Source organism: Chelonia mydas, chromosome 6 (assembly GCF_015237465.2).
Source record: "Chelonia mydas isolate rCheMyd1 chromosome 6, rCheMyd1.pri.v2, whole genome shotgun sequence".
Classification (NCBI taxonomy): Eukaryota; Metazoa; Chordata; order Testudines; family Cheloniidae; genus Chelonia; species Chelonia mydas.
In genome coordinates this window covers 112,915,097-112,932,440 of record NC_051246.2, presented here as the reverse complement: position 1 = coordinate 112,932,440, position 17,344 = coordinate 112,915,097, and the positions used below count along the sequence as shown (strand labels likewise).

Here is a 17,344-nt window from a genome sequence, read left to right as displayed (position 1 = left end):
CTTAGTGTCCACCGGTGGTGTAAGGACCAAGACCACATCTGGCTTCTGTGGCACTTCTGCACCTGTGCAGGGCTAAACACAACCTAGTTCCCCTACCATGACCTTCAGAGATATTAAACCTGATTCATTTACTTTGAAATATTTTATTCAAAAAAGGCATTGACTTAAGCCAAGCATTCAGTGCGAGCTCTCTGAGGAAACATGATAAGTTCCTTAGCTATGGTGTATGTATGATACCCCTTTGCTTTCATGAATTCTTGTACAGAGATAAATCTTCCTCTTGCCCTGATGTTGCCCTGAAAAATAGGAAGAAGCTGAAATTGCTTCAATATTTTTTTGTTAATGCTGGAGACCTGCTGTGTGAGATCAGTGAAAGGGTATTTCTGATTCAGTATCTCTGCTTGCTTCCTGAGAAATAAACTTATAACCTCTACAATGACTCCATTATGTTTGAATTAGTGAGAGGGCAAGATACTGATAATACTGATATTTCCATTACAACTTCTAAAAGTCCTGGCTCAGGCCCTATTTCTGTACATCTTTGTAACTTAGGTGTTTTTTATTCTTTGTATTTGTTTTTAAAGGGGGAACTTACACACTACAGATCTTTGTTTCTTCTAGACAAATACAGAATAACACCCACTGGACTTAACTAAAATGTTTTCAAAGGAGAAATAAACTAGGTTACTAATTAAATGACAATTGATGTCAGTTTGAAGTCATGTCCTCATAAAAAAGAAGAAAATATGGACTATGTTAATTGCCTACCAACCATGAAATTGTTTTGTTTTCATTAGCAAGAGGCAGGGGGCATTTAACACTTCAGACACTCTATTTGTAGTCTTTTTGTTGTTGTTGTTTTCCTCCTTGTTAGGCATCATCGAGTTACTTTTAGGGCTAGGTAGCAAATGATTTTCCCGTCCTGTGAAAATTTTCAAGATTTCAAAAACTTTTCCTACCCTGAATCAGGATTAAAATAAATAAATAAATAAATTGTTTGGGTCTGGTCAAAATTGAAATGTTTCCATTTTCTTTTTTTTTTAGTACAAATTAAGTTAAATTTCAAAATGAAAAGTCGTTTCAAAAGAAAAAAATTAAAACGTTTCATTTTGAAAGTGTTCAGTTGTCCCATTTTGATAATTTCAAAAGTGGGTTCCCCCCACCCCAAGATTTTTGCAAGTCAGGAAATGTATCAAACCCGACTGGGATGTTTCCCTTGGCACCCAGGGCTGTGAGTCACCTTGTTGCCACCTGCCTTCAGCATGAGGGAGTCTTGTCTGTGCCAGCTAAGCCCCTAACACAACCAGCCTGCCAGCCACTCCAGGACTCTCCTCTGGGCTATGCCAGCCCTGCCTTTGCCCTGCAGGTTGACAAAACACACCTCAGCCCCTGTGTGGCTTCAAAGTGACCCTCTGTCGTGTTCAGCCCCAATAGCTGGATACTCACAGAAATCCCAGCTCCTCTGTCCCCAAAGAAACAGTGTATCCCAGTTTACCAGTTTTACCTTAGCTCACCATTCCTGTCTCACATACAGCACTTGAATTTGATTACAGGAGAAGAAAAGGAAATTTGTTTTAAAAAGAACAGAGATTCAACAAGAAACAAGTGTGAGTGATGGAAACAAATGGTTACATATAAAACAAAATCATACCAAGCTCACTAAAGCCTAAACTTAACTCACAAGGGGTATGCGCCTATCTAAAAAAGTTTATCTTACCCAAAGTTTTTTTCAGCATTTTCAGCCAAGCCTGGCTGAGATTCCTTTTTCGTGAAGCAAAATCCACTGTCATTTTACTTCCTCAGGGAGAGACGCTTGGTGTTCAGCTGTACCCCAGATAGAGTTTCCAAAGTTCATTGACTTTTCTCCTGAAATGACCCCTGCTGTTTTTGTTTTTTCCTGCAGCCCCCACAATCTGTTGATTAGCATTTTGCTCAGACTGTAAACAGTCAACTATTGTGAACTATACAATACTTAATTTGCACATGACCTGCCAGAGAGAGATAAGCATCCCCTTCTCCTGCCTGACACCAGTATGTGTCTCACCACCTTTCAGTGACCTGCCTTAACTTTCAGATCTGAAGAACATTGTATATATATGGGATATATATATATATATGTGGAGACACACACACAATCACTCCTTACACATTATCTTCACAGACATTTCACAATGATTGTGATAACCAATGTGACCCAGGCTTTCATTAGAGACCATACATGACCTTCTTCAGTGAAACTACTCTGTAGATCCCAGACTCGGGGGATCTCTGTAACCTTTATTCACCCCTGTGCTGTCTGCCAGTTGGCACAAAGAGGTCCCTGGGTCACATTGACCCTTTCTCACAAAAAGTTTCAGTTTTGATGAATCTGCATTTTTCCATGAAAAAAAGTTTAATTGAGAAATTCCCAGCCAGCCTTAGCTGCTTTGTGTCCTCTGTGACATTCCATCATTCACCCTGGTGCGATTTCAGTGCTAACATAGAACTCCAGCCACACTAGGCCATGGCATGGTTGAGGAATAGGGGAAAGTGGAGAGGTCAAGTATATGGCACTTTTTTGGATCAATATTTGCATTGTTTTATTTAAAGAAGTTAAGTAAACTAACCAGACAGTACAAAACAATACTTTTCTTCACATAGCATTGTACATAGTACTGTATAACTAACAAAATAAACTCTTGTGTAGGAACATCACAAAACCTAGTAATTCTACTTGTGCTGTAGAACTAAAGAAAGAAGTACAAATCTAAAGAGAAGTATGCCTCGCTAATGATTTGCATAATTATTTCTTTGATCATTGACCTTTCTACTTATGAGTGAAGTGACACTTTTTTGTTAGTACATGGTGTAGTTTTAAAAAGTGGTTTTGCATTAGTTTACATTCTAACTTGCTGCATCATTTTCTATATTGTCCCCTGAATGTTTTGTGATCACAATGAATATTTTTTCTGTCACATATTCATGCATTTTGTTTAAAGTGATGGTGACATCGATTTGTTTTGAAATCAAGCAAAAGGGGCAAGATATCCCTCTCTGGATATCTTGAATCCAGCTGGCCTGGCAGCATTCATGTACAAGTTATATAGCAGCTTCTATTGAGCAAACAGTGTCCATTGTTCATCATTATGTCTTTACGTGACAGATCCCCATCTTCAGTCTCTACAAAATGGGGTGGGGCACCATTAAATTGCTGCAGTTGGAATATTAATTGTTGAAGCTGGATTCTTACAAAGGCATTGCATTATAAGAGAAGTGCAGATAGTCTGACTTCCTCTGATTCGTATCTAAACCCAGTGACTAGTTATTGGTCAAGTTAGACATACAGTCCATTTATTATAAAGAGTTGTTTTTGTACACAGGCAAAAAACGGGAAACTGCTAGATAGCAAGGTTAAGTCTCAGATGAATAGAGGAACTCCACAGGGAATTTATTTGAAATATTTTGTTTAAAAAAAGTCCCTAAAGACAAAGGGGTTATAGACTGTTGAAAAATGGCAATGGTACAGAGCCTTGGCTACATCCAAGCAGCATGGGACTGTTCCTGCAGTGCTACAACATGCAGGGAACCCCTTTACACCAGGGATATTTGCTTTTTTCAGTGGCCAGAATTGCGTAAAGGGGCCGGGGCAGAATGGAAAGTTCCCCCCCTAGGTTTGGTAGAGAGAATATTGCACTATGGATAAAATAGTGCTAGCGATCCAATCAGATGTCTGAAGCAATGAGTGCTCGTACAGTGGAGGCTTGGAGTTGGTAGGCCAGGCTTCAGCCTGGAAGAAGTGAGCTTTGAGGAGCAAGAGGGTGGTCATTTGGCACATGAGATCAAGGAGGCTGTAAAGAAATAGAATTACATTTATTAGAGTATTTTCTTCTGATTAGTTTCCTACTGTCATTCCATCCACTGCTGTGGTTAATCTTTTGTGACAACAGGCTCTGATGGCCGTGGAAGGTGGGAAGCAGGGAATGCAGTAAAAGGTTTTCATCAACACACCCAGCTGTGCCCCTTTGGGGGTCACCCAGACCAGTAAGGGGGCATGTCACCACCTGCCCTGTACCCCTGGGTACTTCTGTGCTGTGCCACTTTAGCTCAGAGCCCTGACACCAGCAGCCTGCTCACGGTGCAATGGTTTCACCTTGGCTTCCACCAGCCTGGTTACTCCTTGCAGGGTGACCCCAACAGCCCTTCCAGACCTGAGTTTCCTTAAAACCATGTCCCCTGCAGTGTCCAGTCCCTCTCACGGTAGCACTCACAACACCGTCTCAAATTGGCTACTCCTTTAAAGAGACAGTACAGATCACCAGCCTGTTAATTTGGCTGAAGATTGTACTCTTCAGTTTGAAACGCTGCACTGAGATGGGTGTGTAATAAAACAAGGTTAATAAAACAAGTTTTTTTTAACAAAGAGCAGCTATTTAAATGATACCAAGCGGACGGAATTGGGATAGAAATGGTTACAAACAAACAAAAGTAACAATATGCTTCTAAGACTAAAACCTAACTTCACACACGAGGGTTTTTTGTTCAGAGTAGTTTTCTCACTACAGTCATTCTTCCACCAGGGCTGGCCAGGTCCTGACCAGGATCCAACACAGAGCCCAAAGAGGGGATTAGCGCTGAAATCGACATCGCCGTTTCGAATTAGGGTTAGTGTGGACGCAATTCGAAGGTATTGGCCTCCGGGAGCTATCCCACAGTGCACCATTGTGACCGCTCTGGACAGCACTCTGAACTCGGATGCACTGGCCAGGTATACAGGAAAAGCCCCGGGAACTTTTCAATCTCATTTCCTGTGTGGCCAGGCGAGCTCATCAGCACAGGTGACCATGCAGTCCCAGAATCGAAAAAGAGCTCCAGCTTGGACCAAATGGGAGGTACTGGATCTGATCGCTGTATGGGGAGAGGAATCTGTGCTATCAGAACTACGTTCCAAAAGACGAAATGCCAAAACATTTCAAAAAATCTCCGAGGCCGTGAGGGACAGAGGCTACATCAGGGACGCAACACAGTGCCGCGTGAACTTAAGGAGCTCAGACAAGCATACCAGAAAACCAAAAAATCAGACAGATGCTCCGGGACAGAGCCCCAGACATGCCGCTTCTACACTGAGCTACATGCAATTCTAGGGGGGGCCGCCACCACTACCCTACTCCTGTCCGTGGGCTCCAAGGATGGGATACTCTCCGCCACGGCTGAGGATTTTGCCGATGGGGAAGATGATGAGGAGGAGGACGAGCTTGGGGAGAGCACACAGCACACCGTTCTCCCCGACAGCCAGGATCTTTTTATCACCCTGACTGAAATACCCTCCCAAACCAACGAAGCCAGAGAAGGGACCTCTGGTGAGTGTACCTTTTTAAATATAATACATATTATAAAAGCAAGCATTTTTTAATGATTAAGTAGCCCTGAGGACTTGGGATGCATTTGTGGCCAGTACTGCTACTGGAAAAGTCTGTTAACGTGTCTGGGGATGGAGCAGAAATCCTCCAGGGACATCTCCATGAAGCTCTCCTGGAGGTACTCTAAAAGCCTTTGCAGAAGGTTTCTGGGGAGAGCAGCCTTATTCCATCCTCCATGGTGGGACACTTTACCACGCCATGCTAGTAGCAAGTAATCTGGTATCATTGCATGACAAAGCCTGGCAGCGTATGGTCCCGGTGTTTGCTGGCATTCAAGCAACATCCATTCTTTATCTCTCTGTGTTATCCTCAGGAGAGTGTTATCGTTCATGATAACCTGGTTGAAATAGGGGAATTTGATTAAGGGGACATTCAGAGGTGGCCGTTCCTACTGGGCTGTTTGTCTGTGGCTGAAAAGAAATCCTCCCCGCAGTTAGCCACGCGGTGGGAATGAGGGCCATTGGCGCTGAGCTGTTCGCGTTTGGCTAGCAGGGATCTTCCCTGATACCAGCCAGGTGGTGGGGGGAGGGGAAAAGCGATCATCCCAGAGAATTGGATGGGGGAAGGGGGTTAGTTTGGTTTCTGCTGCTGCACGTTAACAGGAAAACTGCAGCAGTAAATGGCCAACTCAATGGGCTTTGCTTGGTATGGGAAAGGAGGGGGCTGCTGTTATGAAGGTTGCAGAAGCCAAAAGACTATGGCTTACCATGGCTGCCTGCAAGCTGAATTCTGTTGCCTGGCCCTGCGGGTGTGATCTCTAACACCAAAGCTGCAGACACTCAATATAAGATGCAAAATGCGACCTTGTACCAAAATCACATGTGCTATGTAATGTGAATAGTGTTGTTCACTGTGAAAGAGTATAGCCATTGTTCTGTAAAATGTATCTTTTAAAATACTTCACTCCCTTTTTTCGCTCCAGCAGCTGCAAATGTTTCAAGCCTCCCTCCTCCATCCCAGAGGCTATCTCAGATAGGGCAGCGAAAAAAACGCACGCGTGATGAAATGTTCTCTGAGCTCATGCAGTCGTCCGGCACTGACAGAGCTGTGTGGAGGGACACAATAGCAGAATACAGGATGGTGGCCGATCAACGTGAGGAGAGGTGGCTGCAGGAAGATCAGAGAAGGCATGAGGAAATGCTGGGGATACTGCGGGATCAAACGGACATACTCCAGCGTCTGGTGGAGATTCATGAATGGCAGCAGAATCACAGACTGCCACTGCAGCCCCTGCTTAACCGCCCTCCCTCCTCCCCAATTTCCATAGCCTCCTCACCCAGACGCCCAAGAACATGGGGTGGGAGGCTCCGGGCACCCAACCACTCCTCCCCAGTGGACAGCCCAAGCAACAGAAGGCTGGCATTCAACAAGTTTTAAAGTCGCCTTTTCCTTCCCTCCTACCCTCCTCCCACACCCCACCCGGGCTACCTTGTGAGTTATCTCCCTATTTTTATAATCAATTAATAAAGAATACATGTTTTTTAAATGATAGTGACTTTATTTCCTTTGCAAGCAAGCTGTAATCAAAGGCAGGAGGGCGGGTGGCTAACAGGGAATTAGAGTCAACCAAGGGGGTGGGTTTTCATCAAGGAGAAACAAACAGAAGTGTCACACAGTACCCTGGCCAGTCATGAAACTGGTTTTCAAAGCTTCTCTGATGCGCACCACTTCCTGCTGTGCTCTTCTAACTGCCCTGGTGTCTGGCTGCATGTATTCAGCGGCCAGGCGATTGGCATCAACCTCCCACCCTGCCATAAAGTCTCTCCCTTACTCTCACAGAAATTGTGGCGCACACAACAAGCAGCAATAACAATGGGAATATTGGTTTCGCTGAGGTCTGAGCGAGTCAGTAAACTGCGCCAGTGACCCTTTAAACGTCCAAATGCGCATTCTACCACCATTCTGCACTTGCTCAGCCTATAGTTGAACAGCTCCTGACTACTGTCCAGGGTGCCTGTGTACAGCTTCATGAGCCATGGCATTAAGGGGTAGGCTGGGTCCCCAAGGATAACTATAGGCATTTCAACATCCCCAACAGTTATTTTCTGATCTGGGAAGTAAATCCCTTCCTGCAGCCGTTTAAACAGAGCAGAGTTCCTGAAGACGCAAGCGTCATGAACCTTTCCCGGCCGTCCCATGTTGATGTTGGTGAAACATCCCTTGTGATCCACCAGTGCTTGCAACACCATTGAAAAGTACTCCTTGCGGTTTATGTACTGGCTGCCCGGGTGGTCCGGTCCCAAGATAGGGATATGTGTTCCATCTATCACCTCACCACAGTTAGGGAATCCCATTGCAACAAAGCCATCTAGTATGACCTGCACCTTTCCCAGAGTCACTACCTTTGATAGCAGCAGCTCAGTGATTGCGTTGGCTACTTGCATCACAGCAATCCCCACAGTAGATTTGCCCACTCCAAATTGATTACCGACTGACCAGTAGCCGTCTGGTGTTGCAAGCTTCCACAGGGCTATTGCCACTCACTTGTGAACCGTGAGGGCTGCTCTCATCTTGGTATTCTTGTGCTTCAGGGCAGGGGAAAGCAAGTCACGAAGTTCCATGAAAGTGCCCTTACACATGCGAAAGTTTTGCAGGCACTGGGAATCATCCCAGACCTGCAACACTATGCGGTCCCACCACTCTGTGCTTGTTTCCCGGGCCCAGAATCAGCGTTCCACGGCATGAGCCTGCCCCATTAACACCATGATCTCCAAATTGTGGGAGAACTCGGTTTTAGAGGAAAGTGTGTTCATGTCCTCATCACCGCGCTGCCGTTGCCTCCTCGCCTGGTTTTTCAGGTGCTGGTTCTGCATACACTGCACGATAACTGCTGTGGTGAGCTGAACGGGTTCCATGCTTGCTGTGCTATGGCGTCTGCTCCTGCTTGGGCAATCCAGGAAAAAGGGCGCAAAATGACTGTTTGCCGTTGCTCTGGCGGAGGGAGGGGCGACTGACAACATGGCTTACATGGTTGGCTTACAGGGAATTAAAATCAACAAAGGGAGTGGCTTTGCGAGAAACAGAATGGCCCCCTCAAGGATAGAACTGAAAACTGGGTTTAGCAGGCCGTTGATTTCACAGAGGGAGGGAGGAGAAAATGAATACAAAACAAATCTGGTCTATTTCTTGTTTTGATCCACTTCATCTATCTTTATACATCTTGTGGCAGCAGACTGTGCAGTACGACCGCTAGCCGTCATCATCTCCTGGGTGCTTGGCAGAAGACGGTGCAGTATGACTGCTGGCCATCGTCTTCTGCTGGCTGCAGATTAAAAGACAGTGCTCTGTTGGTAGGACTGAATTGCCATGAGACGAAACTTAAAAGGGAAATGGCCTGGCTGAGTCACTCCCATGTTTGCCCAGGCGCCCCGACCTCATCGAGGTCAGTTAAAAGAGCACCCTGGACTACGTTGACGACGGCTACCAGTCATACTGCACTGTCTGCTGCCAAAAGGCAATAAACTGCTGCTTTGTAGCAATGCAGTACCACGTCTGCCAGCACCCAGGAGACATACGGTGATGGTTAGCTGAGCGGGCTCCATGCTTGCTGTGGTAACTCAAGAAAAAAGACACAAAATGATTGTCTGTCCTTGCTTTCACGGAGGGAGGGAGGGAAGAGTGGCCTGACGATATGTATCCAGAACCACCTGCGACAATGTTTTAGCCCCATCAGGCACTGGGATTTCTGCCCAGAATTCAAATGGTCGGCGGAGACTGCGGGAACTGTGGGATAGCTACCCACAGTGCAATGCTCCAGAAGTCGACGATTGCCTCGGTACTGTGGACACACTCCGCCGACTACATGCACTTAGAGCATTTGTGTGGGGACACACAATCAACTGTATAAAAACACTTTCTACAAAACCGACTTCTATAAATTCGACCTAATTTTGTAGTGTAGACAAGGCCTAAGAATCCAGTGTCCATCAGCTGAAGAAGGCATCAAGTGGAAACAACCAGAGGACCCCCGGAGGGCAGACTGGAGTCCACCCAACAGCTTCAAGGATGGGAGAACTGAAGAACAACACGGAGTCATCAGGAATGTGCCCTCTGCTGATGGATTCAGCAACAGCATGATGAAGCAATTCCCATAGACTGGCATAGGAATAAATTCCTATAAAAATCGACTCTAGAAACTGAGAACTTTGGGGTCTGATTCTGCAAACCAACTTCTAGGAGCATCAGATGTGCATCTGACAAGGCCCTGCTCCCTCCTCATGTCCAGGCCACCTGGCCAGTGGCTTGGCATGAGCAACTCTAAGGCTGGTAACAATGATAACAACCTTGCAGAACCTCTGTGTGTGTGTATGAATGAATGTGTGAATAAATGTGAAATTGAATGGAATGTTATAGCTATAACTAACTGCTTACTATGATTCTTTCTGTATTCACAATAAATGTGGCATTTTGCCTTTTCCCCTTTAATAAGATCCTGCTGGTTTTTATTTTATTGGTATAACAACGTAACTGTTATCTGATAGTTTGCACTGTAGGAAAGAGCCAGGAAACTTGAGGCACCAGGATAAAAATAGAAAATATAGACAAAAAGCAGGATAAAATATACATGGTTTCAAAATAGAAACTAGTAGGATTTCCCTGGCATAGAAATGTAGGGATACCCTGGGGTAAATTCTGGATGCCATACCCGGAGATTTAAATGCATGTATCCCATTCATTCTAAATGCTGCATGGAAAATTTACCCCTTAAGTTCTGATACCTACTGAAACCATTCCTTAATGATATATGGTTTGTAACAACTATGGCTTTAATATTTAATGGGACCAGTTACTCAGCAGCTGGAAATTGGTGTAGCTCCTTGACTCCCTTGTTGACAGTAATGAGAGAAAAAAAAAACAAATTGCAATTATTTAAACAAAACAGAGCAAGTTAAGAGTGGAATTTCAGCTTAGCTCTGAGTGTATTATCATAACAACATAAGAACAGCCACACTGGGTCAGACCAATGATCCATCTAGCCCAGTATCCTGTCTTCCGACAGTGGCCAATGCCTGATGCTTCAGAGGGAATGAACAGAACAGGTAGTCATCAAGTGATCCATCTCCTGTCATCGACTTTCAGCTTCTGGGAGTTAGAGGCGAGGGACACCCAGAGCATCGGGTCGCATCCCTGACCATGTTGGGTTAATACCCATTGATGGACCTATCCTCCATGAACTTATCTAACTCATTTTTGAAGCCAGTTATACTTTTGGCCTTCACAACATCTGTTGACAAGTTGCACAGGTTGACTATGCGCTGTATGAAGAAGTACTTCCTTTCGTTTGTTTTAAACCTGCTGCCTATTTATTTCTTTGGGTGACCCCTGGTTCTTACATTATGTGAAGGAGTAAATAACACTTCCTTATTCACTATCCCCACACAATCATGATTTTATAGACCTCTATCATATCCCCCCTTAGTTGTCTTTTTTCCAAGCTGAAAAGTATCAGTCTTTTTAATCTTTCCTCACACAGAATAATTTTTATTGCCCTTCTCTATATCTTTTCCAATTCTAATATATATTTTTTGAGATGGGGTGACCAGAAATGCATGCAGTATTCAAGGTGCGGGCATACTGTGGATTTATATAGTAGCATTATGATATTTTCTGTTTTATTATCTATCCCTTTCCTAATGATTCCTAACATCCTGTTGGTTTTTTTGACTGCCACTGCACACTGAGCAGATGTTTCCAGAGAACTATCCACGATTACTTCAAGATCTCTTTCTTGAGATCTTGGTAACAGCTAATTTAAATCCCACCATTTTGTATGCACAGTTGGGATTATGTTTTCCAATGTGCATTACTTTGCATTTATCAACATTGAATTTCATCTGCCATTTCATTGACTAGTCACCCAGTTTTGTGAGATCCCCTCGTACAGAGGTGAAAGTAAGCCGGTCCGGTCCGGTCCAGCGTACTGGCAAGAGCCAGTACGCCATGCCAGACTGGACTGGTTTCCCCAGGCTGGCGCTTTAAAAGGCCCCGGGCTCCCTGCAGCAGCTGGAGCCCCGGGCCTTTTAAAGTGCAGCCGGAGCCCTGCCGCCGTTACCCCAGGGCTCCAGCAGCAGGGCTCCAGCCGCGCTTTAAATGGCCCGGGGCTCCGGCTGCTGTGAGGAGCCCCAGGCCCTTTAAAGCCCCCCCCCGGCCCCGAGCCCCGCTGCCGGAGCCCTAGGATAGTGGCAGCAGGGCTCTGGCTGTGCTTTAAAGGGCCTGGGGCTCCGGCCACTGTGGGGAGCCCTGGGCCCTTTAAAGCGCCCCCGGGACTCCCCGCAGCGGCCACAGCCCCTGGGGCTCCCCGCTGCAGCAGCAGCCCCAGGCCCTTTAAAGCGCCCCCCGAGCCCCACTGCTGGAGCCCCAGGGTAGTGGTGGCAGGGCTCCAGCAGTGATTTAAAGGGCCGGGGCTCTGGCTGCTGCGGGGAGCACCGGGCCCTTTAAAGCGCCCCCCGAGCCCTGCTACCGCAGCCTCGGGGTAGCAGCGGCTGGGCTCCAGTGCTGATTTAAAGGGCCAGGGGCTCCGGCCGCTGCGGGGAGCCCCAGGCCCTTTAAAGCACCCCTGGGGCTCCTGAGGTGGCCAGAGCCCCCGGGGCTCCCCACAGCGGCCAGAGTCCCCGGGCCCTTTAAAGCGCCCCCCCGAGCCCTGCTGCCAGAGCCCTGGGGTAGCAGCGGCAGGGCTCCGGAGCTGATTTAAAGGGCCAGGGACTCCGGCCGCTGTGGGGAGCCCTGGACCCTTTAAAGCACCCCCCCCCATGAACCCCTGGGGCTCCCCGCAGCAGCCTGAGCCCCTGGGCCCTTTAAAGCGCCCCCCCGAGCCCTGCTGTTGGAGCCCCGGGGTAGCGGCGGCAGGGCTCCAGTGGTGATTTAAAGGCCCAGAGCTCTGCTGCGGTAGCGGCAGCCAGAGCCTGGGGCCCTTTAAATCGCCCCAGGGCTCCCAGCTGCCTCTGCAGCTGGTAGCTCCGGGGGTGATTTAAAGGCCCCAGGGCTCCCAGCCACAAACGGAGCCCTGGGGCCTTTAAATCTTGATTTAAAGGGCCTGGGTATTTAAAGGCCTGCCTCTTCCAGTTGAGGCCACGCCCCCCTGCTCAGGACTCCGGAGTACCAGTAAGTCCTTTAAGTTACTTTCATCCCTGCCTTTGTAACTTTTCACAGTCTGCTTTGGACTTAGCTATCCTGAGTAATTTTGTGTCATTTGCAAAGTTTGCCACCTCACTGTTTACCCCTTTTTACAGATCATTTGTGAATGTGTTGAACAGCACTGAACCCAGTACAGATTCCTGGAGGACACCACTATTTATTGCTCTCCATTCTGAAAACTGACCATTTATTCCTACCTTTTGTTTCCTGTTTTACAACCCATTACTGATCAATGAAAGGTCCTTCCCTCTTACCCAAGACTGCCTACTTTTCTTGAGAGCCTTTGGTGAGGGACCTTTGCAAAGGCTTTCTGAAAGTCCAAGTAAACAATATGCACTGGATCACCCTTGTCCACGTTTGTTGACCCCTCAAAGAATTCTAATAGATTGGGAAGACATGCTTTCCTTTACAAATGCTGTGTTGACTCTTCCCCAACAAATCAAGTTCATCTATGTATCTGATAATTCTGTTTTTTACTATAGTTTCCACCATTTTGTCTGGTACTGAAATTAGGCTTACTGACCTTTAATTGCCAGCATTGCTTCTTGAAAAATAAGCATTACATTAGCTATCCTCCAATCATTACTCCTGGGGAATTCTGTGCCAAAAATTTAAAAATTCTGCTCCAAAAAATTAAAAATACTGCATACAATATTTTAAAATTCTGCATATTTTATTTGTCAAACTAACACAATATAATCATCCTGGTTTCAATTATGTTGGTAATTTGTTTAAGCTACAATATAATGGTTGGAGAATGGGAGTGGGCAGCATTAGAGGAAATCCCCAAACCTCCTTTCTCTAATAGTAGTGTAGGTAAGTTTGACCCTTTATTGCTAGTTATTAATCAACAAATATATGCAGCCACATGCTCAGTGTTACATCATAGGCAACTGAAGAGCAGATGAGAGTTGGTGAATCAAACTCACAATTTATATTGGCTACCTACCATCTCCAGAAAGCTCAGTAGCAAACAGTTCATGGAGCATATTTTATTAGGAAATGTTTTCAGTCCAAACTTTTAGACCAGTTCTAATCACTAAAGCACCATAAGCATTTATAAGCCATACTGTTCTTACAATAAGACTCCTTTACACCACTCTGGCAATGTAAAGGAACCTTAAAATGTTTACACCTGTTTTATACTCCTGGGTAATTCACAAAGACAATGGGAACAATTCACTAAAAACAATTCACTAAGCAGGCAGGCTGCTACATTCTTCTCTGCCTGAGGGGACAGAGCCTTCCCCATGCCTACGTGCTCAGAAATACCCCAAAGCCCTGCCTCTCCATGCCAAGCGTGTCACAAAAGCATGTGAGAGGGACAGAATGACTTTCTCTCTCAGATGCATGACGGCCCAGTACCCCACTTCCCCCCGGCGGTGATTTACGTCTTTACTGGCTACTCCAGGCACCCAAACCGACCTGCCTGAGCTGCTGGGGAGGGCATGTGACCAGTCTTGAGGCTTTCTTTTGCTTCCCCATCAGAAGTCATTTTTCTGTGGAGAAGCAAAGAAATCTGCAGGGCACATGAATTCTGTGCATTCACAGTGATGCAGAATTCCCCCAGGAGTAAGTCATTTGGCACAGAGTCTGATTTAAGCAATAGGTTACATACCACAGTTAGTAGTTCTGCAATTTCATATTTGAGTTCCTTCAGAACTCTTGGGTGAGTACCATCTGGTCCTGGGAACTTATTACTGTTTAATTTATCAATTTATTCCCAAACTTCCTCTATTGACACTTCAATCTGGGGCAGTTCCTCAGAATTTCACCTAAAAAGAATGGCTCAGGTGTGGAAACCTTCTTCACATCCTCTGCAGTGAGACTGATGCAAAGGATTCATTTAGCTTCTCCTCAATGGCCTTATCTTCCTTGAGTGCTCCTTTAACACCTCAACTGTCTTTCTCTTATTAGTTTAGAGAGAGACTTTTAAAACATGAATATACTTTTTTGCAATTTGATGCATTAAATTAGATTTACTGTGTATAAATTCAGTCTGGTAAACATGAGGCAGAACCTCTTCCTAGATCTGGGCCCAAGAAAATGTCTGTAGGTGTTGAGGGGGCAGAATTTTCCTCTGCCCCCAGTGTGGAGTTTGACTAGCAGATATACATAGTTGCGTACGCATCACTTCTGCTCCTCATCTTACCTACGTTAGCCTCCCACTGGATCTTTTGTTAGCTGGTAAAGCACACGTTATGAAGCACAGCCCTGTGGCTCACCATACTGAGGACCCTTTTCTGGGCTTTCTGCATTTTACCACCACCCACAGTGCATTAGAACTTCACTGTTTCTGTTAAAAGGAAAGTAGGACTTGTGGCACCTTAGAGACTAACAAATTTATTTGAGCATAAGCTTTCATGAGCGACAGCTCACTTCATCGGATGCATTCAGTGGAAAATACAGTGGGGAGATTTATATACACAGAGAACATGAAACAATGGGTGTTACCATACACACTGTAACGAGAGTGATCAGATAAGGTGAGCTATTACCAGCAGGAGAGCGGGGGGGGGGGGGGGCCGGGGACTTTTGTAGTGTTAATCAAGGTGGGCCATTTCCAGCAGTTGACAAGAACGTCTGAGGAACAGCGGCGGGGGGGGGGGGGGAATAAATATGGGGAAATAGTTTTACTTTGTGTAATGACCCATCCACTCTCAGTCTTTATTCAAGCCTAAGTTAATTGTATCCAGTTTGCAAATTAATTTCAATTCAGCAGTCTCTCGCTGGAGTCTGTTTCTGAAGTTTTTTTGTTGAAGAATTGCCACTTTTAGGTCTGTAATCGAGTGACCAAAGAGATTGAAGTGTTCTCTGACTGGTTTTTGAATGTTATAATTCTTGACGTCTGATTTATGTCCATTTCTTCTTTTACATAGAGACTGTCCAGTTTGGCCAATGTACATGGCAGAGGGGCATTGCTGGCATATATCACATTGGTAGATGTGCAGGTGAACGAGCCTCTGATGGCGTGGCTAATGTGATTAGGTCCTATGATGGTGTCACTTGAATAAGTATGTGGACAGAGTTGGCATCAGGCTTTGTTGCAAGGATAGGTTCCTGGGTTAGTGGTTCTGTTGTGTGGTGTGTGGTTGCTGGTGAGTATTTGCTTCAAGTTGAGGGGCTGTCTGTAAGCAAGGACTGGCCTGTCTCCCAAGATCTGTGAGAGTGATGGGTCGTCCTTCAGGATAGGTTGTAGATCCTTGATGATGCATTGGAGAGGTTTTAGTTGGGGGCTGAAGGTGATAGCTAGTGGCGTTCTGTTATTTTCTTTGTTGGGCGTGTCCTGTAGTAGGTGACTTCTGGGTACTCTTCTGGCTCTGTCCATGTGTTTCTTCACTTCAGCAGGTGGGTATTGTAGTTGTAAGAATGCTTGATACAGATCTTGTAGGTGTTTGTCTCTGTCTGAGGGGTTGGAGCAAATGCGGTTGTATCGTAGAGCTTGGCTGTAGACAATGGATCATGTGGTGTGGTCTGGATGAAAGCTGGAGGCATGTAGGTAGGGATAGCGGTCAGTAGGTTTCTGGTATAGGGTGGTGTTTATATGGCCATCGCTTATTAGCACCGTAGTGTCCAGGACTGTTGTATTCAAGAGGGAGGGAAACCATTTTTCCCTTTATGATGAGATCAAGCATGTTTTTCTCTGCACATAAGTGGGTCCATCCAAGTCCTGATCATTTTACTCCTGCAGTATGATGGAGGTGAGTGACAGCTGGGTTTGGTTTGCTGCGAACATTTGAGTTCTTGACCTTACCTTGCATGAATTGCTGGAGGGAATCAGAATCTCAGCTTGGATTCTCTAGTGTTTGCCAAAAGCAAATTTCACATTGCATATTCGGTTATAGAATTCTCAGCTTTGTAATTCACACTCTGTGGTTACCTATTGCCAGTTGGGAGAGAAAAGCAATACTATGTGATTTCTGGAAGCCAGCAATATAGCACAAATTGCTAACATTCATGATGTGTGCATTATCTGCAACCCAAGAGTTATTAGCAGAAATGCAATCAGTGAATTCATTTGAATTACAAGAAAATCACAGTCTGTTTATGTACATTTCACAGACACACACACACACAGAAATGACAAAATTTGATGAATTGAAAAAATTATTCATTCCAGAGTCTTTGCTCTGCTCTAGTGGGTCATAATAGCAGTGGAAGAAAGTTGGGGATTATCAGCATTTATAGGGGCACAAGTTGCCTTGCCCTTTATATATTCAGGGTCGGGTCCTCAGCTGGTGTAAATAGATATAGATCAATAGACTTTTAGTAATACAATGGATACATTTAAAGATATATTTTAATGTGTCTGTTCCTCTTTCCACACTTACAGCCATCCCCATGAATGACAATGGGAGTTACTGTACTTGAATATATGAAAAGAAAGGACCTAATTATGTAGGATACCATAGAGAGGGATGAGAGAGGCTGGCTGGTTCTCTTGTTGGTAGATAACCAAGGGTCTAGTTGCCCCTATAACTTTAAACTTTTCATTTTCTTCATTTAAAAATGCTGGGTTGTGTATAACTGCTGGAGGGCAGTCCCAGGCAGCCGCTGGGTACCCCAGAAGTTCAGGTCCACTCTCATCACATAAGAACCTCATAGCTCAACAATGAAAACCAATGCCAGTCCTTTTGGGGTTTGCACACCCAAGGGCGGAATACTTGATTTTCTTGAAGATGGAGGCAAATTTGGGTCTAAAATAAGGGATGACCTTGGTGCTGAGAAATAACACAGAGTGAATAGAAAGGCAAGTGCATCAGTGTAGAGCTGCTGTGTGTATTCATGTACACTGTCAACAACAAAATCTCTTG

General features: G+C 45.4%; 1 protein-coding gene across 6 annotated transcripts in view; it reads left to right on the top strand.

Annotated features, from left to right (window-relative positions):
• LOC119566474 (exocyst complex component 3-like protein 2) overlaps positions 1–17,344 on the top strand; it is a 97,425-nt gene that overhangs the window by 39,315 nt on the left and 40,766 nt on the right. The gene's annotated exons all lie outside the window — the stretch shown is intronic.